This window comes from Salmo salar, chromosome 18 (assembly GCF_965601325.2).
Source record: "Salmo salar chromosome 18, fSalSal1, whole genome shotgun sequence".
NCBI classification, from domain to species: Eukaryota; Metazoa; Chordata; class Actinopteri; order Salmoniformes; family Salmonidae; genus Salmo; species Salmo salar.
Window position 1 is genome coordinate 72,499,032 of NC_138308.1, and position 22,108 is coordinate 72,521,139.

The following is a 22,108-nucleotide window of genomic DNA, read 5'->3' on the forward strand; positions in this document are numbered from 1 at the left end:
TTCACTGCATCCAACTGTGAAATGTCTTGCATACCGCCCCAACAGATGCACACATGATGCAATCTCTATTGCACTCCACACTGCCCTTTCCCACCTGGACAAAAGGAATACATATGTTAGAATGCTATTCATTGACTACAGCTCAGCGTTCAACACCATAGTGCCCTCAAAGCTCATCACTATGCTAAGGACCCTGGGACTAAACACTTCCCTCTGCAACTGGATCCTGGACTTCTTGACGGCCCGCCCCCAGGTGGTAAGGGTAGGTAACAACACGTCCGCCACGCTGATCCTCACGGGGGCCCCTCAGGAGTGCGTGCTCAGCCCCCTTCTGTAGTCCCTGTTCACTCACGACTGCATGGCCAGGTACGACTCCAACACCATCATTAAGTTTGCAGATGACACAACAGTGGTAGGCCTGTTCACCGATAACGATGGGAGGAGGTCAGAGACCTTGCTGTGTGGTGCCAGGGTACTAACTTCTCTCTCAACGTGATCAAGACAAAGGAGATGATTGTGGACAACAGGAAAAGGAGGACCGAGCCCGCCCCCATTCTCGTCGACGGGGCTGTAGTGGAGTAGGTTGAGAGCTTCAAGTTCCTTGGTGTCCACATCGCCAACAAACTATCGTGGTCCAAACACACTAAGACAGTCGTGAAGAGGGCACGACAAAGCCTATTCCACCTCAGGAGACTGAAAATATTTGGCATGGGTTCTCAGATCCTCAAAAAGTTATACAGCTACACCATCGAGAGCATCCTGACTGACTGCATCACTGCCTGGTATGGCAACTGCTCGGCCTCCGACCGCAAGGCACTACAGAGGGTAGTGCGTACAGCCCAGTACATCACTGGGGCCAAGCTTCCTACCATCCTGGACCTCTATACCAGGCGGTGTCAGAGGAAGGCCCTAAAAATTGTCAAAGACTCCAGCCACCCTTGTCATAGACTGTTCTCTCTGCTACCGCATGGAAAGCGGTCTAGGTCCAAAAGTCTTCTTAACAGCTTCTACCCCAAGCCTTAAGACTCCTGAACAGCTAACCAAATGGCTACCCAGACTATTTGCATTGCCCCCCCCCATTTTACGCTGCTGCTACTCTCTGTTTATTATCTATGCATAGTCACTTTAACTCTACCTACATGTACATATTACCTTAATTACCTTGACTAACTTGTGCCCCCGCACATTGACTCTGTACCGGTACCCCCTGTATATAGCCTCGCTACTGTTATTTTACTGCTGCTCTTGAATTTTCTTATTAAATTTTTTTTTTTTTTAAGTACAGTACTTATCTATTTTTTTACTTAACACTTATTATTCTTAAAACTGCATTGTTGGTTAAGGACTTGTAAGTAAGCATTTCACTGTAAGGTCTACTACACCTGTTGCATTTGGTGCATGTGACCATTTTAAAATATATTTTATTTGACTTCTGAATTGCTGATTTTGACTCATTAAATCAACTCAAATTAAATTGTATTGGTCACATACACGTGTTTAGCAGATGTTATTGCGGGTGTAGCGAAATGCTTATGCCTCTAGTTCCGACAGTGCAGCAATATCTAACAAGTAACATCTAACAATTTCACAACATATACCCAGTACACCCAAATCTAAGTAAAGGAATGGAATAAGAATATATACATTTATGGACGATCAATGTCAGAGCGGCATAGACTAAGATACAGTAGTATAGAATACAGTATATACATATGAGATGAGTAATGCAAGATACGTAAACATTATTAAAGTAACATTATTATTACTCATACTGTTTGCTTTATGTAATCTTTTGTGACAGTCTTTGAAAGCGGATGTTTTCTTCAGAAATGTCAAAACAGGAAAGACCTTACCCTCAAAGTGGTTAGGGAAATAGTTGGAATAACATCAATATCTGAATCTGACTCACAGGACTGTGCTTGCGCACTATCAGATATTCTGTGAAGGCCCTCATTACATAATTCATAAAAATGTATAACTCCTGCTGTATCCTCAATGTCTGTAGATTTTATAGAGATAATCTATATAGAGATTATTTTAAATTTAAGAGAGTCAAATATAAAATAGGCCCAGTGGTGTCTTTTGTTGGCATTTATCCCTGAATGACAGATTACTGAGCTCAATCTGTAGGTCAACCTCTCATTGCCAACTGATGGAAGATCAATAAAATAAGATGGGGATACAGGGTTTTGAATTACAGTGGTGACTTTTGACCTTACACAAGAAACATAAAGTACAAAAATATCTGGAGTGCTAGTCCAAATTGTTTGTCTACTGAGTATTACTGCGCATTTACTGAATGTGTGTGGTGCTTCTCCCTTTGTAATAATTTGCTTGAAAAGAATGTCAAGCGTGCCTTTAATGTTTGGAAGTCAAATGCTAAACATTTAAGTTTCTAATAAGACAAGGGCCAAGTAATAATCTTCTCACAAATTACAATTTGGAGAGATGGGCTATGATCCATGAATGTCCAAAACCCGTTTCCAAAAGGCAAACCTTTGGATTGATTGCGACCAACGTGGGTTTAAGACAGTTGTTGGAAGGCTATGCATTATTGGGGTTATATAAGCCTATAGCAACATAATTTTACTAGGATACTACCTCGAAAATATTTTATTTGTCAGGCCAAGCGATTGACCCCATGCAATATTTGGCACATGTCAAGGCTGGCCTTGGGCTGATTTAAATGTGTCAAGGTGGATCTATTACCACCACCATTAGGTTAATCTTGGTTGTTAACAGGTATGCCAGTCCATCATTGTTTACATTGTGTCTTTGTTTACATTTTATTTCACACTAGAAGCAAACAAGGCAAGGCAACAAAAAAAAGGTGTTCAAGTGTTTGTGTTACAACTGATTTTCAACACAACAACAGTACATTAAGTTACTGTTTTGGAAATAATATAACATGCAGGACTAAATGCATATGTCTAGAACACAGTGCCCATCCAAAACTAAACATATTTGGTTAGTAGAGACCCTACTGAGTATTTCCCACCCCACTTTAGCTGAGACAGGTAGAAAAGTTATCTCTCTGCAAGCCAATATATATCCCATGTACAATCTATTACAGTGTATTGCATTGGGGGCTATGGAGGGGGTGGAGAACGAAGTGCTGCTGGATATGTACGACACAGTCCCCCTCCAAAACGAACCATATTTGGTTTGTAGAGACCTCACTAGGTATTTCCCACTCCACTTTAACTGAGACAGGTAGAAACTTTTTCTCTAGCCAATATGTATCTCATGTACAGTTTATTGCAGTGTATTGCATTGGAAGCTATAGAGGGGGCGGAGTGAAAAGCCAGCAGCAGGCCATGGGACACAGTCCACCTCCAAAACTAAGCATATTTGATTAGTGGAGACCCTACTGAGTATTTTCCACCCCACTTTAGCTGAGACAGGTAGAAAAGTTTTCTCTCTACAGCCCAATACACTCAACATACCAGTGTCAACATTGTATTTTTTCATTATTGCTCTTAATGTTTTTAAAACCCTATGTTTTATTTGTTTTCATGAATGACTTATGGCATTTTCTTGTTGGCACAATAAAAGTGGCCACTGATTAAAATGCATTATCATTTGTATGAGTTATCCACGTTGCAAAGTTTTGAAATGCAGGCTTTTATTTTGAAGGTTTGAATATTACCATACAAAATGACGTCACTGTTTGTGCTGCTGGCAGAATACCTGGTTTGAGCGCCAGTCATTATTCTCTGGGCGGTTCCATTCTGTCTCAAGCAGCGGTCTAAACAAACCAAGACTAGCTCACCAAAGTAGCTGACAAAACACGAACATGGCGCCTACTTGCACCGACAGCTACCGATAAAAGAGTGTCGCGAACAAGTGGGAAACAAAGTTTTCAAATATTATCGAAGTGCACCCACTTTGTGCCTTCAGTGGTGGATTTGGTAATGTAAAACACGAACGGAATAGCTCGAGCGGGTGAAAGCTGCAAGTTGCCTACATGACAACATTGTCTCTTATAGTGTTGTAAAGAGCTGGTAAGTATTGCAGCCTGCCTCTTGGTTGGGGAACAAATCACGTTTTTTTTGGTTGGTTTCGGCGCTTTAAGTTGATCAATACAAGTGGATGAAATTTTACTTTGTCATGACGCAGTTTAACGATATGATACATTTTTTTAGACATTTCAAATTTCAAGTACTTTGCGTGAATATATTGCAAGAGCGGTGGTGGCATAGTAGTTTTTACTGCGCAACAGAAAGACAGGCAGCGTAATTGTATTTCCTTGCGCAAACTAACACATTTTGAGTCTCTTATTGAGAGTGAAATGTTTTGTTTTCAGACGCTGTCATGAGTGATCGGAAGTTGAAGTACTTCTAAGCCGTAGGCAAAGATGCAACAGTTGGAACATAATTCTTCCCCCGACCCCTGTAGTCTAGACCCCCATATACTATGACGGATCGGTTCTCCTGTACTGTTATCAAACGTTGCAGGTGCTTGGGTGTGCCAACACTCTCGATAGACTATTTATTGGCAGGCAAAACCAGCGTTTTTCTTTTGAAATATCTATTGAAATATATATTGCTTTCCCAACATGAAATTCTTTCTCTCAAAGATCAAGTCTAACAATCAGACTGACTTGTAACCGACCTATGGTATTTCCTTGTTATTTTCTGCTAATAATGCTATATTCTCCACTGGAAATCTGACTGGGAAAATAATGTATTTTTTTTATGCCGTAATGGAACTAAAAAACAAACATGCAGAGCATTTGTAGTAGCCTAGTAATTCCAGAACAATCCTCTACTACATTATTCAAAGTGTGGACCTCAGTTTAAGCTACAAGCCTTATTAGTGTGTTTACTAGACCTATATCCCCAATGACCTTTGTGACTGACTGTGCAATGTCTGCATTGTGTGACCCTGACTCCTTGCAGAGGACATGTGTTGTTGCCACAGTCATAAACCCGCCTATTTCTAGATTCTCTCAAATTGAAGATTTTAAACCTAACCTTAGGTTACCCTTAACCACACTGCTAACCTTATGCCTACTTGAATGTCTGTCTGAAGCTCTGTATAGGTTCCTGTCTATGTGCACTGTCTGTCACTGAGTGCAAGTCAGAGTGCTCACATATCTGTGGCTCAGCACTTGACTGATTGCCAGCAAGCAACTGAGGTGCTGCACTGACAATATGAATCAGTGTCATTCCTTACTTCCCACCTCCATGAGTCCTTCCAAGTGTGTGTGTGCCATGGCATCTCTGTGCCAGTCTGTGGCATCGGTCCCAGCAGGGCAAAAAGGATGGTATTTCACCACAGGTACTGTAGCCACATTTAGGTTTCCATTAGGGTAGCAAATATCAATGCAGTTTGTGACACTAAATTCCCTCACTCTTGTGAGGGAGGAACATGATCTGACTTGTCTCAGAGCATGAGAAACAACGCACTATGCAACTATGATTCAATCTATTCAGATTTGTTGCTTGCACATCTTTTCAGCCCAACCCCTGGAATGCACTGAAATGCTGCTTTTGTAGCAAGTTTCACCCTTGTCCTAACTATATGTCTCCTGTGAGGGTATTGGAGTACATTTTTCCCCATTTCAGTGTTCTAAACTGGGTCATGTGCCCCAGGTGGGTGTTTGTCTTTGGCTGCTTTTACACAAGCAGTCCAATTCAGATTTTTTTTTCTTCTCACAATTATTGGCAAAAGATCTGATTGGTCAAAAGATCAATAACTGTGCAAAATATCAGAACTGTGCTGCTTGTGTAAACATAGCCAGTGTCTTTGTACATGTGTTTATTTAACTTCTACTTGTGTGCCACAACTAGGTGCCAGGTCTGTGACGGGAAATGAGGAAGTAAGGGAACCTTAACGGACAGGGCTCAACGGTTACCGGGCACCACTACTAGGCATTGTGGGTAGAAGAAAAGTAATAGTTCATTGGTACTGCAGCTACTTAGGTAGGACTTCTCATGTGAAAGAGAAATATGACACCATTTATATGCGTCACTTGCGCATGCAGTTTAGGTCCATAGTGTGAACAGGGGCAGAGTGCATTTTGCCATCTCATATGTGGGTAGTGGAAATAGAGATTGTCGCTCGTTATGTGTGAAGCAGATGAGAAGTACAGTATGAATCACTTCAGTCTCATAATTGACTTATAGCAAGAGTTCATATGAGGGTATTTAGTTTTTAAAACAAGACGTGTGCACATCACACACAGTCAGGAAGTAGTTTATAAATGGAGATGGTTCTCCAACTTTGCTAAAGCATGATTGAAAGAATCAGGTGACTTGTTCATTTCCTTTGTGACTCGCATGACTCGCATGTCTCTGTACTGTAGTCTTTGTCCTCAACTTTCAATGGATCTGGGACCATTTTGTCTATCGCTGTAGTTAGCGAGAGCAGTGAATTTTTCCACCTCCCTGTGGAAAGAATGCTTTTTGTCTGGCTGCTCGTCACACTCGAGGAAGGAGGCAGTGAGTCTTGTGACATTTCAGCTGAGCTTTCCTTCACCCCTCAGCTACCTCTGTCTGATTCCAAGGACCTGTACTTTATCTGTCAAGGACAACCACAAGCATTGTAATGGCACCAGAGCCATTATATAAAAAATATTGCAATCAAGCTTTTTCCAAGTCTATTTTAGCCTTTCTCTCTTCTCTTTCCTTTTCTATCTCATTTTCTCAGTCTCACACTCTCTCCTGCTGATGGCCATCTGTTTGACTTATGATGACTAAGATGGTATTTTTTTTTCTCTCTCTCTCTATACCTCGTTTATCTGCTGATAGTCATATGTCAGGCAGATGGTCAATAGGACTAGCCTTGTATTTATTCTGTAGCTCCTACAGCCAACACACAGCCCTCACAGGCAGTAGATGACGTCACACCCCACAGCGTAAATCTTTTATCAGACTTGTATGTAAAGCATGTCTGCTGTTGGAAATGTTGGCGGAATGTGCTTGACATTACGTGAAAATTAAACAAAAATGTGGCAGTACTATATTTCACAGTGCTAGACTTTCAGTTGTAAACAAAGCTGTCTTAGAATGTCACACAGAGCAAGAACCTACTTTTGGGTGCGGTTGTGAGGCCGGTTGGATGTACTGCCAAATTCTCTAAAATGACAGAGGCGGCTTATGGTAGAGAGATGAACATTAAATTCTCTGGCAACAGTTCTGGTGGACATTACTGCAGTCCGCATGCCTATTGCACGTTCCCTCAACATTTGAGACATCTGTGGCATTGTGTTGTGACAAAACAAGGTGCACGTGTGTAATGATCATGCTGTTTAATCAGTTTCTTGATATGCCACACCTGTCAGATGGATGGATCATCTTGGCAAAGGAGAACTGCTCACTCACAGGGATGTAAACCACATTTGTGCAGAACATTTGAGAGAAATACGCTTTTTGTCCGTGGAACATTTATTTCAGCTCATGAAACATGGGGACAACAATTTACATGTTGCGTTTATATTTTTGTTAAGTATAATTTGGTCTCCTGAGAAAATAAGCTAATTGATTGCACGCAAATTGACAATTTTAATGTATAGGATTCATATAATATTCTAGTTGATCGCTAAACAGATCTGTTAACTCAACGATAAAGTCTTGTTTCTATTTTAGTTTTATTTCTCTAGCGCTGTTGACGGTAGGTGCACCTGATTCAGCTTCCCTGCGCGCCGGGTCGGCAAAGTTTTCCGATTTTTGAACCATTTCATGTGTCTGAAGGTACAAACTCTGCTTTCCCGTCAGGCCCGGTGAGTAAATCAAGTGCACTATAGGCCTACCACTGGTCAATCGGATGGCTCAGGTTACCGTGTCTGCAGTAAGGTAGTAGGCGTAAAAGAAAGTTACAGCAAAGTTGATACTGTGAGATTTCTAAACTTTTAAAGCCATCACTAGAAAGGCTGTCAACGAATACAACAAAGAGCTGCTGGTTTTATGAGTAAGTTCATGTTTAATTTCTTACACAATTTCAACACTTTTATATAAGCCATAAAATGTACATTCATCCTACTGCCACTTGCGCTACAACCAGCACTGCAGCTGTAATGAATCAGTAGGAAAGTGTACCGATAGGCTTGCGTTGTTGTTGCTGTTATTAGCGGCTTTGGTCTTTTTTTAATGTCGAGGAATATGTCACTGTCTCTGTTTTTTATAGGAGTAACAACATGAATTTGTGCATGAGGCAGAAATAATGTGGTGCAACTAGAGTTTCCCCATCAGCTGGAACACGGTGTTCCTTTTTGGTCAGTGTCAGAGGAGGAAATGGAGAGCGGAGGGGCGATGAGAGGCGGGCCCTCAGTCTGCTGCTCTCTCCTTCCACTGAGACCGACCATCAGATGCAGGCATCATCAGCCCAGTAAAATGTAAAGTAAATTATTTACTCACCTGGATTAACCTGGTCAGTCTAGTCAAATGGCCAATTTGGGTGCAATTAATTAGCTTAATTTCAAAGATCAAATTAGATTTCAACAAAATATTTCAGAACAATCTGTGATGGTGGTTGTCATGGCTTGATGAAATAACATGGAACGACCCAGATGTGTCATTCAAATGACCCTCATATTTAGTCAGTGGACCAACCCCATGTTCGTGTCACTCAGACCCCGGTCACAAAGTCCTTTTGACTCCAACTGGTAGTCTGCATGTCTTCTCTTTCTATAGCTGGTAGTGAAGGGAGAACTCCACTTGGAAAGCCATACATATGCATTGAGACATTGTGCTCTTGCATACTAATTTGTGCACTGTATTGTAGCCTATTGGATTGAACTTGTGCTGATTATCTGTTTTTGGGCTCTTATGCCTGCCTGAGATGCAACATGAAATTGCCTTGTCCTTGGAAAAACTCATCACTTTTGACACACCTTTTCATAGAATTGGTGCGTGGGAGGTTTACAACTTGTGGTGCATAGAATTGATTTTTCTGCCGCCTTCTCTCTCGACTGTTGCATATGCTCTGTCTGTTGAAACAGATGATGCTCTGGTGTGAAATCTGACAATTTACTAGGACCTGGAACCTTTCCTGTTTCTTGAATGAAGATTTAGCAATATGACATTATCATACCCAGAAATCAACAACGGCTGTTTTAGGGCTATGTGCACACTGTATGTTTGTGAATTGCGGTATTACAGCAGAAGACTGTCTTATCATCATTGTTCATGTCAGTAGTAGGTTACAGGCTATGTTTTTAGACTGAATTACCTATTTTGCTGCGGCTCTTTTGCTTTGCTTTGTCTCACACGTCAGAAATATTGACTGTTGACCCATCCGGCGGATAAGAAAAGGTGTCTGTTCGTCAGTAATTGCGGGGAAAGTTCTGTCGTATTGCCCTCTCTGTCAAGAACTAGAAAGATGTGAACCACTCGTAATTCAGTGAAGACTATGCTTATTTTCCAGGTTGGCTAGGATAATGCATTAGCCTAGCCAACCTGAGCTGTGTAATATATTAGTCTGGATGCACTTGGTTACCCAGAGCAGGGAAACATCAGGAGTTCAATCTGACTTCTGTCAACAGGTTGCCTGCGCTTAAGAACAGGTGGTCCTGGACTACGTTTAATCGCTCTTTGGCCCAGTCGTGGATTTTCTCTCGTCTTGTTTTGCCAATTCTGCTGGATGGCCGCATCATTTCCTCCAGCTACGTAGACAGGTTTGTTTTCCATTTTGCTGCAAATTGCAGATGATGAGGCCTTATGCCTTTTGGCAAAGTGTTATAATAAGCTAATAGATATTTTCCCCTTTAACTGTGCACATCGGTGACATTTTGCGGATTGCTGCCTAATGTGTCTGGGAAAGGATTTGCAGTTCGGGGGGGGTCTGTGTTTTTGTCATCATGACCTTCTTCGTGAGTTCTTCTCAGTTCTGATTGACAAGTAATAACGTGGTAAACAACATCCATTGCTGATTGCCTCATTGGCTGGAATGAGTAGGCTCAGGGATAGGCCTCAGTGTTGTTGGCCTAGCTCTCACTGAGTGGGGAATGTCTTGTGCATACTGAAATCTCTCAATGCATGCATCTTCTCCCCCCTCCAACGCACCCTGTTATTTTCTTTACTCTTAACCCAAAAACTGATGTAGTGAGATGTCCTCTTCAGCATAGGAAAAGTTAACATCTTCTCACAATGCATTGTTTTGATTCATTAACAACACATTGTTTTGGTAATTACAAACTGCAGTTGGAATCCCAGCACACACATACCTCTGCCTCTGATCTGCTGGAATAATTGAGCCATGTCTGAACAGACTCAAGGTTGTCTGCTGTCAATGGCCACACGCGCATGCACGCAAGCACAGACTTACACACACACACACACACACCAGGGTTTCCGGTAGTCAGTAATAGCCAGCTTTTACCCCCCCAAAAATGATAAAAAGCCGATAAATAAAACTGCCGCTGACCAATTGTCCGGGAGAAAGAAAAAAATATCCCATTGCAAAATTATGCTTTTTAGCCAATTCATTGATGGAAATACCAGTCGATGGAAATATATTTGACCGGTCATGCTTATATGTTAATTTGTGGAATTAAATTGGCGCGTGTGTATTAGTCATTATGTTCATCCTATTTGCATAGCATACATATACAGAGCTTATGAGTGGGAAAATTGGTCAGACAGTGCGAAGCTGCTCAAACAGCTAATTTGTTGGTTCTGGTGTGAAACGTGCTTTTATAAACCCAATCATTGCATAACAATTTTAAAATGCAATCGAGTGTTAACAGTTTTGATGGCCACGATTTAAAGAGCTACTATTTGTATTAATTAAAGTGCGCTTCCCATTCGCCATTCAAGTGCAACGGTAGGCAGACTTCAGCGCATCACACACCACTGCAATGAGCTGGAGGCATTATGCACTTTTGAAAACTTATACTTAATTGTTTGACACCAAAACATTTTACTTCATTATGAGACGTGTCTTACCTTGCTTCAAAGTAAAATCTGACCATAGAAACGTAAAGGCAATTATTTTAAAGACTAATAAAATCAGTAGCCTATTTCTCTCATGCTCTAATGGTTTTCAAATAAACTTTCTTTCATTGTCCAGCAGCAAAAGGCATAATTCTAGTCATGTTAGCAACCCATGCTAGTTGTATCTTTAGATCTCCCCTATTTATAAATTTCTAACGGATATTTTGATCTCTCACATGAAACCGTTTGCGTTTGACTACTGTGGTTGCATTATGGAATGAACGTTTTGCGCACTTAAAATGTGAAGAAATAATATTTTTTAAACATTTTAAGCAAAACGTTCTGATCTGTTGCATCAGCCTCATTATTTAAAATAAATAAATAATGTTATGAAGCCTAGTCGCACTGGTTGTATGAATTTGGGATCTATATTCCCACAACTATCCCAGAGTTTGGAATAGGCTATTTCTTTCTTGCACAGAACATGCTGACCAATAGAATATGCTGACCAACTTTTCTACTGTGGGGGATATTCGTTTGACATAAACTAGTGATTTCGCCGTTCGTTACTCGTCTTGCTGGCTGAGGAAAAGTAAATATGGCAGTAATTCCAACGAGGGTGCCGATAGACATTTGGCTCCCAAGCAACTTTGCCGTATTTAAAAAAAAAAAAAATTAAAAAAAAATTCTTTCTCACATTTATTAGATCAGAGCAGCGGTACCTAACCAGCATTTCGACCAGAAATATGACTTTCCTGAATTGGATCCTTTGTCCGTACCCTCCTAGGCAGATCTACTTATCCCAAAGCCTGCTTCAAAACACCGCCAGCGGAGAAGAGGTATTCGGAGTGGACTTTTAGTCCGACTCAGTAGGTGTGCAAACCATCCACCGCTTCAAACGTCAGTACAGAGACAAAGTGGAGTCGCAATTCAACGGCTCAGTCATAAGACATATGTGGCAGGGACTCCAAACAGTTATCGATTATGAAGGGAAAACCAGCCATGACGTCTTGCTACCGGACAAGCTAAACACCTTTGTCCCCTTCGAGGACTGTGAGCTATTGTTCTCCGTGGCCGATGTATGACATTTAAGCGTGTTAACCCTCGCAAGGCTGCCGGCCCAGACGGCATCCCTAGCCGCGTCCACAGAGCATGCACAGACCAGCTGGCTGGTGTATTTACAGACATATTCAATCTCTCCCTATCCCAGTCTGCTGTCCCCACATGCTTCAAGATGGCTACCATTGTTCCTGTACCCAAGAAAGTGAAGGGAACTGAACTAAATGATTATCGCCCCGTAACACTCAATTCTGTCATCATGAAGTGCTTTGAGAGGCTAGTTAAGGATCATATAACCTCCACCTTACCCGACACCCTAGACCCTCTGCAATTTGCATACTGCCCCAATAGATACACGGATGAGGCCATTGCACTGCACACTGCCCTTCGTCTGTACAAGAAGAATACCTATGTAAGAATGCTGTTCATCGACGACAGCTCAGCATTCAACTCCATAGTATCCTCCAAGCTCATCATTAAGCTCGAAGCCCTGGGTCTGAACCCCGCCCTGTGCAACTGGGTCCTGGACTTCCTAACGGACCACCCCCAGGTGGTGAAGGTAGGCAACAACACCTCCACTACGCTGATCCTGAACACAGGGGCCCCACAAGGGTGTGAGCTGAACCCCCTCCAGTCCTCCCTGTTCACCCATGACTGCGTGGCCACGCACGTCTCCAACTCAATCATACATTTTTGCAGATGACGCAACAGTGATAGGGCTGAGTTCCTACAACGACGAGACAACCTACAGGGAAGAGGTGAGGGCCTTGGCGGAGTGGTTCCAGGAAAACATCTCCCTCAACGTCAACAAAACAAAGGAGCTGATCGTGGTCTTTAGGAGACAGCAGAGGGAGCACCCCCCCCCCCCCCATCCACATCGATGGGGCCGAAGTGGTTGAGCTATTCAAAAGCTTGAAGTTCCTCAGCATACACATCACTGACAATCTTAAAGAGTCCACCCACACAGACAATGTGGTGAAGAAGGCGCAACAGGAGGCTGAAGAAATTTGGCTTGGCCCCTAAGACCCTCACAAACTTTTACAGCCTGTCGGGCTGTATCACCGCCTGGTACAGCAACTGCACCGTCCACAACCAGAGGACTCTCCAGAGAGGGGTGCGGTCTTCCCAACGCATCACCGGAGGTAAACTACCTGCCCTCCAGGACACCTACAGCACCCGATGTCACAGGAAGGCTAAAAAGATAATGAACGACATCAACCACCCAAGCCGCGGCCTGTTCGCCCCGCTACCATCCAGGAGGCGAGTTCAGTACAGGTGCATCAAAGCTGGGACCGAGAGACTGAAAAACAGCTTATATCTCAAGGCCATCAGATTGTTAAACAATCACCACGAGCCGGCCTCCGCCCTGTACCCTGCCTTGAACTTTAGTCTCTTACCCCCCCCCCCCCCCCCCATTTACGCAACCCTGCACCTTAGAGGCATGTCCTTAGAGGCAGGCCCTATGTACATAGACATGGAACACTGGTCACCTTAATGTTTACATACAGTTTTACTCACTTCATTTGCGTATATACTGTATTCTAGAGAAGGCCTATCCTATTTAACAATTGCTGTAAATCTTTTTATTAATTTTATTAACCTTTATTTAACCCTTGTGTGGTCTTAAGAGTCAAAAATGACCCGCCAGTATTTTTAACATTAGAGAGAACTTGAAATTTGATGACTTCCTAGAGTGACCCCAACATTAGAAAAAGTTAAACATCGCCTTCATATTTCCATGAAAGCTGTACACCACCAGGGTATAAAGATTGTCTTAGGGCAGTTATAAAATCATTTACACACCACAAAAAAACGAAAAGAGACACACACACACACACACACAATGAGAAATTGAGATTGTGTGCTACTGATTGAACTTGAACTTTCTTGTGCATGTGCAGCATCTCCCCTCCACGACCCCACACATGACTCAAGTTCACAGACAAAATAAAAACTATTTCAGACAAAATAAACATTCTTGAAAGCATAGTTTACTAATGGGGAATGCAGTCAGAGGCTATAAAGGTGCTGCAAATGACAGTCGTCCCCCCCCCGTTCTCTCTTTGCTGAAGCCACGAGTGCACGTTTCAGTGCCCAACAGGTCATTGGTCAGATTTTTTCAGATGTCCAGGAGGAACAAGTGAACAATGATTTAGAAGAGGTAGTATCTGAAGAAGAAGATGGGGAAGAATATAACCCAGAGCATGATGCATCATCTTCAGATGAAGAAATCCCCCAAGCTGAAAGAGAGACATTTTTGTCAAAGAACAGCAAAATAACATGGTCCTTGTCACCGAATGACAACCAGGGCATGATGCCAGCACAAAATGTAATAAGGATGACCCCAGGGCCCACAAGACATTCTACATGTTCATCACACCAGTCATCAAAAAAATCTTCATGGCGATGACAAATTTGGAGGGTTTCTGTAAATATGCAGACAAATGGAAAAGGATGGATGAGATTGACCTGCATGCCTATTTAGGGCTGCTAATCTTAGCGGGTGTGTATAGGTCCCGAGGCGAGGCTACATGTAGTCTCTGGAATGCAGAGAGTGGAAGGGTGATTTTCCATGCCACTGAAAGTCTTTCACACTTTCTCAAGAATGCTACGATTTGATAACTGTGAGTCAAGACCTGCAAGACATTTGAGAGACAAACTGGTGGCCATAAGAGAGGTCTGGGAGAAGTGGGTGGAGCGTCTGTCATACCTCTACAACCCTGGGCCTGAAGTAACAGTGGATGAGCAACTGGTTCCATTCAGAGGTACATTTTATTTTCATATCTGTAATCAAAGTGATTTACGCTGTTAATTTTATTATGTATTGCTGTAATATCATTGATTTGTGATTTTGTTTTCTGTGACACTGATACTAATTACTGATAGTCATCTCTTTTGTCAAAGGTTCGCTGTCCTTTCTGGCAGTATATGGCCAGCAAAGTATGGCATCAAGATTTGGATGACCTGTGGCGCACAATCCAGCTACGCTTGGAAGATGCAGGTCTACACAGGGATGCCGACCAGTGGAGGCCCGGAGAAGAACCAGGGGACGCAGGTTGTGCTTGATGGACTGAGGGGGCACAATGCCACGTGACAACTTCTTCCTCTTATGAACTCAGCCAGCTGCTCCTGAAGAGGAAGACCACCATGGTTGGCACAGTTAGAAAGAACAGGCCTGAGCTCCCCCCTGCGTGGACATCCTGGACAAGGTGATTGGAACTTACAGCTGCAGAATGATGACTGCCCGCTGGCCCCTGGTTATCTTCCATAACATCATTGATGTGTCCTCATACAATGCCTTCGTGATATGGAACAAGATCAACCCTACCTGGATGCCTGATAAGTGGAACAAGAGGAGGGTGTTCCTGGAGCAGCTGGGAAAGGCACTTGTAACCCCACACATTCAAAGAAGGGAGTGCCTCCCCCGCACTGCAGCCTCTGCAACGCTTGTGAAAGCTATTCAGGGGTCTGAATCTTGTCCTGATCCACCTGAGGCTGGAGCAGGCAAGAGGAGGATATGCCAATTCTGCCCCTAAAGAAGGACTGTAAAACAAATACTATATGCTGCACATGTGATAAATACATCTGCAAAGTCCATGCACACACACTTGCATGCTGTCCTACATGTGCTAATTAGTTGATTGATTAATGTTCTTCACATTTTTGTTTTGTATCTATCTTATTTTATTCTTATTGTTGTTTGTCCCCACCCACAAGGTGTATAATGGTTAAAAAAATGGGATGAAGACTAGTATTTTGTAGTTGAAATCCTCATTGTATAGTGTATATAATAGTATATCACTATCTTGCCAAAAACGTTCAAGACTGTTGTTTCCCTTCAATAAAATGCATTCAAAACTACTTTCTGCACACTTCTGCTACTTTCTTAGGCTCTACAAGTGCAATCTCTTGCTAAACAATTAATGTTTACACCTCTGCAGTACCTTTTTAGCAGTAATAATGAACCTCTACTTTAGTAAAGAGAACAATTTATGACAGGTGTGTTGTAATAAAAACGAGTGGTGTCCACTGATTAAATGCATTCTTTCTGCATTGTGAAGAAGGGAACCCCACATATTCACAAAGTTTGTGATGAATTACTGCTTGTTTCATCATGCAAAATAGCTAGCTTTATTTTAGTGAAGGTGGGTCATTTTTGGCCCATAGGACAAAGGGAGAATACAGAATGTTGAGACTACACAAGGATTAACTAGGCAAGTCCGTTAATAACAAATTATTATTTACAATGATGGCCAACCCCGGCCAAACCCTGGACAACGCTGGGCCAATTGTGCGCCGGCCCATGGGACTCCCAATCACGGCCGGATGTGATGCAGCCTGGATTCGGACCAGGGACCACAGTGTACATAAACTATTCTATCCTGTGTATTCTTCAGATATACTACATAATCTATCCATATATTGTCCATAATGTCTATACGTCCCATCATGACCAAAAGTATGTGGACACCTGCTCGTCCAACATCTCATTCCAAAATCATGGGCATTAATATGGAGTTGGTCCCTCTGTGCAGCTATAACAGCTTCCACTCTTCTGGGAAGGCTTTCCACTAGATGTTAGAACATTGCTGTGGGGACTTGCTTCCATTCAGCCACAAGCATTCGTGAGGTCGGGCACTGATGTTGGGCGATTTGGCCTGGCTCGCAGTCGGTGTTCCAATTCATCCCACACTTTGTCATGCTGAAACAGGAAAGGGCCTTCCCCAAACCATTTCCACAAAGTTGGAAGCCCAGAATTGTCTAGAATGTTATTGTATTCTGTAGCGTTAAGATTTCCCTTCACTGGAACTAAGGGTCCTAGCCCGAACCATGAAAAAGAGCCCCAGACCATTATTCCTGCTCCACCAAACTTTACAGTTGGCACTGCATTTGGGCAGGTAGCGTTCTCCTGGCATCTGCCAAACCCAGATTCGTCTGTCGGACTGACAGATGGTGACGCGTGATTCCTTCAGCGAGAGGGTCTTCCTCTGACACTGCCTGGTATAGATGTCCTGGATGGCAGGGAACTCTGCTCCAGTGATGTGCTGGGCCGTATGCACTACCCTCTGTAGCGCCTTGCGGTCGGATGCCAAGCATTTGCCATACCAAGTGCTGATGCAGCCAGTCAAGATGCTCTCAATGGTGCAGCTGTATATCTTTTTGAGTATATGAGGGCCCATGCCACATTTTCAGCCTCCTGAGGGGAAGAGGCATGGTCGTGCCCTCTTCACGACTGTTGGTGTCTGTGAACTATGATGGATCCTTAGTGATGTGGACACCGAGGAACTTGACGCTCTTGACCCACTCCACTACAGCCCAGTTGATGTGACTGGGGGTGTGCTAGGACCTCCGTTTCCTGTAGTCCATGATCAGCCCCTTTTGTCTTGCTGACATTGAGGGAGAGGTTGTTGTCCCGTCACCACACTGCTAGATCTCTGACCGATCAGGCCTGCCACTGTTGCGTCGTCTGCAAACTTAATGATGGTGTTGGAGTTGTGCGTGGTCATGGGTGAACAGGGAGTACAGGAGGTGACTAAGCACGCACCACTGTGGGGCCCCCGTGTTGAGGGCCAGCATGGTGGATGTGTTGTTACCACACACACACACAGCCTTTTGCTGTGGGGTTTTCAGCTCTTTTTTTCCCCCCATTAAAAGCCTGATTCCTCCTCCAGACGAGAACACATGGTTATCCTGTTCTTTTCAAATGGGGTTTTTGTTGCTGCCTTATCCCGGCTCTGTGCCGCAGACACCATACTGTGATGACAGGTGGCAGGGCCACTATTTTGCCATGGGCTCTGTGGAGACTACAGCCATGGAGTGGTACTTTAGAGAGACATGGGTCCCGCACTTATGAGGTGTAAGTCCAAGCTGTCACCAGATTGATGAAAGGGGCCACATACCATACGTTTTGGGCTGGCTTTACATAATATGCTGTTGCGTGTTGTATATGAAAGTCTTCCAAAGGATATTCCATTTAAAAATCAATATACCGATTCCTAAAGTTATGTGGATGAGACAAAAACACACATTGTGCTTCTCTTTCTATAATGTAGGTTAGAATTGTCAGAGCAATATTTGCTGTGTGAACTGGAATGAGCCTCAAGTTGATGTGAATTCATTTGCTTTGCTGGACCTCAGGAGCCTCTGGATAGTGGTTTGTGTTATATCTGTGTTCTATTTGACGCCCTGGAGATATTGTTGAATCCAGTAAGTGATTGGTCATAAGTATTGTTTGCTTATAGTACTCTAAAAGGGAAGGTGGCTTACTAAATTGTGTAGTGTAGGTTTTCAAGACAGTAATTTAGATCGGTGAAAATCAGACATGTTATAGGTTCATGTTATTGTAACATATTCAAATGTTCTTAAACATTTGTCTAGAGAGAAATGTCTGCTTTGGTAGGCAAACTGTCAGTCTTTTCTGTGATATGCTCATATTTCTCTGTATGACAGTGTTGTGTGTGTCACTCACTGCCATTGCCATTCTCCTCAGACAAGTTGGTCCCCGGTCTCCAGTGAATGGAGCTTCATGACAGAGCCTCTGCTCTGCTGGAATAATTGAGACAGGCTTGTCTGAACAGATACAAGACTGTCTGCTGTCCATGACCACACACACACACACACACACACACAGAAGAGCCCCCACCCCCCACAAGACCTAGCGTCCAGGGTCTGTTGTGTGACAGGAATGAGATGACTGACTGTAGAGGAGACCATTGGGGATGGAGTTGGGGGTGTTCCACTCCGTACAGCTCATGCTGAAGAGTGAACCACTCTATAACCCTATAGATATTTGCCCCTACAGCTTATGTGCTTGATTTATGTGGATCTTGCTTATAAGATGACAACGTAAAATCATTAACGTTATAAGAGTGCTTGGGAGAGTCTAGAGTGCTGTTAAAATTGGACGATAGCTTGGCACTTGGCACAATATGTGTGTGGTGAGGGTTCCTAGAAGAGTCCTCCTCTGCCTGAGGGCCGTTGGACTGGCGTTGCTGGCTTTTGTCAGGTTTTCAAGTTGAGACCAGCACCACAGCCAAGAATCATGACCTTCTGTAATACACAGGCATAGAGGGGCCTGGCCCCCTTTTCCCTGTGAATGGAATGACTCAATGGAGAGTAAAATATAATGAGTGAGGAATTGGCCAGCATGCACCCCACCCCCCCTGTTGACCAATGGCTAAAGCCAAGGGGACCTTCTGCCATATTGCTTACAGCAGGGCCATGTTCATAAGGGCACAGTGTAGTGAAATGTTCAGGTAGTGCCTCATCCATTTATATATTTTTTTCCCCCTTGGCTATATTCGGTAGGGCACACCGTAGCAAAACGTTTTGCAACAAAAACAAGCGTTTCTTTAACCCAGGTTGTCTCTCCATTTTTTTCTGTCCATTTTCTCCTGTTTGGTGTAAATACGACACAGCACTGGTGAACGTTGGGTGAAACAAGACTGGTTAGACAAGTGTTTGCACTTGCTATAGGCCTCTGTTGCTCATTCACACAGCCATCCCAGTGGAGACGGTGCTTAAATTAATGCAGAAAATTGCAAATCAAAACTTTCTACCACAGCGACTGTCATTTTTGCAAAGCCTATTTGATTCGGAGTTCGGACATTTAAAGTTTGTATTTGAACTATTTCTAAGATGCATACTTCCGTTTTTTCTGAACTCACTTCACTCGGGTGCAAGAGGGAGGCTTGCGCTACTGGTGCTGGCACATGCACAGATCAAGTACACAGCTGGAATGCTGATTAAGCCGTTAACATGCCCTAATAATTCCAAAGATTGCTCAGAAAACCAGGTTTTAATGGGCGTATGCTTACTTCGATTTTGACCGTACGCCCATTTAAGATAAACAGAGTAAAGTGTTTACATGACTAATGCCATACTCGGCCTACTGCCATAATCAGTTTAATATTGAATTATTAGTGTGCGTGTGCATGTAAACATACTCTGTGTGACACCCAAGTAGTTCAGCTCTGCCCCAGAGTTACACAGGGAAATGTTTTTGTTAAGGAGGGGACAAACTGTTCTGTTTATAACCTTTTTAGTGACAGGGGTTCAAGTTAAAACATTAGGAAAGACTGTAGTACAATGGACATTTCACAGACCAGTTCAATTGGCCTTTAATATTATTCAACTCTGTGCTTGATAATGCTCTCGTTGTATGAGGATGTATTTTATTAACCTACCTGCCCACGCCTGAGGCCTGCAGTTGTTTTAGAGTCAATGTTTTGTCTAAACACATTTATTGCTGAGTCATTTATTTTGATGTCAGATTGTAAGACAGTTAGTTCTGGCTACGCAATCTGATTGGCCGATTCCTCTTTCATGTTCCCTGTAGTCTACAGGGCCGCTATCCTCACAAGACAAGATGGCCGAACGTGAAAGGAGCACATGCCAGCTTCTGTTTACAATATCCTCCAAGGCTTTTAGTTTAATCCCTTCTCCTTCTCCCAAAGTACTGGCACGCACAGTTTATGGCTGAGAATTAATTTTTTATTTGCTTTCTGAATGTTTAACGTGTACTTTAAAAACGACCCTTCCCCGCTTTTATTTACAGTAGGCCAACGTCTTCATTGAACTGTTTTGTAGGCCACAGAGTTCGTGTAGGCATACATTCTCCACGTGACGCCCTTTAAAGAACCACACCGGATCGATTTCCTGCGGGGACTCACCCCTTCCCAGATAGAATAACAACATGAGTGGCATGGGGTCTGCCTGGCATTGTTGGGGCTGGGTTGCCATGGCAGAGCTAGTGTTTGTGTACATTGCACAGTCTGTCCACAAAGAGAATAAGTTGTGCTTGTCTTCTATTTTACTAGTGTTTGTGTTCAGGGTAGCCTAAATATAGGAAAAACACACATCCTCTACTCAGTGTGTGTGCATGTGGCCTACATATGTAGGATCTTAATTTGATCACCCTGTTGCAGGAGAACTTTCTCCGGGATGCTGGCCTTCTAGGCGGAGTTGTAAAGACTGGCCAATAAAAACTAAAGATTAAGATGGGCAAAAGAACACAGACACTGGACAGAGGAACTCTGCCTAGAAGGCCAGCATCCCGGAGTCGCCTCTTCACTGTTGACGTTGAGACTGGTGTTTTGCGGGTACTATTTAATGAAGCTGCCAGTTGAGGACTTGTGAGGCGTCGGTTTCTCAAAGTAGACTCTCTAATGTACTTGTCCTCTTGCTCAGTTGTGCACCGGGGCCTCCCACTCCTCTTTCTATTCTGGTTAGGGCCAGTTTGTGCTGTTTTATGAAGGGAGTAGGACACAGCGTTGGGAATAGCCTTCATTTGTCAGATAAGAATAGACTGACGAGTTTCAGAAGAAAGTTATTTGTTTCTGGCCATTTTGAGCCTGTAATCGAACCCACAAATGCTGATGTTCCAGATACTCAACTACTCTAAAGAAGGCCAGTTTTATTGCTTCTTTAATGAGGACAACAGTTTTGAGCTGTGCTAACATAATGGCAAAAGGGTTTTCTAATGATCAATTAGCCTTTTAAAATAATAAACTTGGATTAGCTAACACAACGTGCCATTGGAACACAGGAGTGATGGTTGCTGATAATGGGCCTCTGTAAGGCCTATGTAGATATTCCATTTAAAAAATCAGCTGTTTTCAGCTACAATAGTTATTTACACTTTATTTCTGATAAATGTTATGTTAAGTTAATGGACAAAAAATTTGCTTTTCTTTCAAGAACAAGGCAATTTCTAAGTGACCTCAAACTTTTGAACGGTACTATATATATTATATATTCTCTCTCATATATTTAATTGAAAAAAATTCTCCGTCCGGAGGAATGTGATCTGGGACTCTGTCTCATTAGGATAGTCATTAGTGAGGCTTGGCCTGGTGGATTAGGTGTTTGGCAGGCAGCTGATATCATCCTTGCTTTCACTGAGTTGTTCTCTCTCAAGCTTGACACCTTGACTTTTTCTCACGTCTCCCTACAACACACTGACCGTGTTGTGTGGGGTGCGTACATGCACGTGTGTTTTGTTGGGGGTACATTTCGAGGTGTAGGTGTTCAGCAGGTAATCCACTGTGCTGCAGAATTTCAAGCGATGGGGTTGGTTGAGAGTGCTGTTGTCAGGGAAACGTCGATGGAGCCAAACACTTTGCCAGGACCGTGTGCTGAATACGAAGCCGTGATGATGCTGCTTCTGTTTC

At 43.1% G+C, this 22,108-nt stretch overlaps 1 protein-coding gene across 3 annotated transcripts in view; it reads left to right on the forward strand.

Annotated features, from left to right (window-relative positions):
- The first annotated feature begins 3,704 nt into the window (after positions 1 to 3,704).
- Positions 3,705 to 22,108, forward strand: part of LOC106577584 (DENN domain-containing protein 4C) — an 81,401-nt gene continuing 62,997 nt past the window's right edge. For all 3 annotated transcript variants that reach the window (XM_014155754.3, XM_045701340.2, XM_014155755.3), the window contains exon 1: positions 3,705 to 4,004. The gene's annotated coding sequence lies outside the window, so the exon portion shown is untranslated. The remainder of the gene's footprint in view (positions 4,005 to 22,108) is intronic.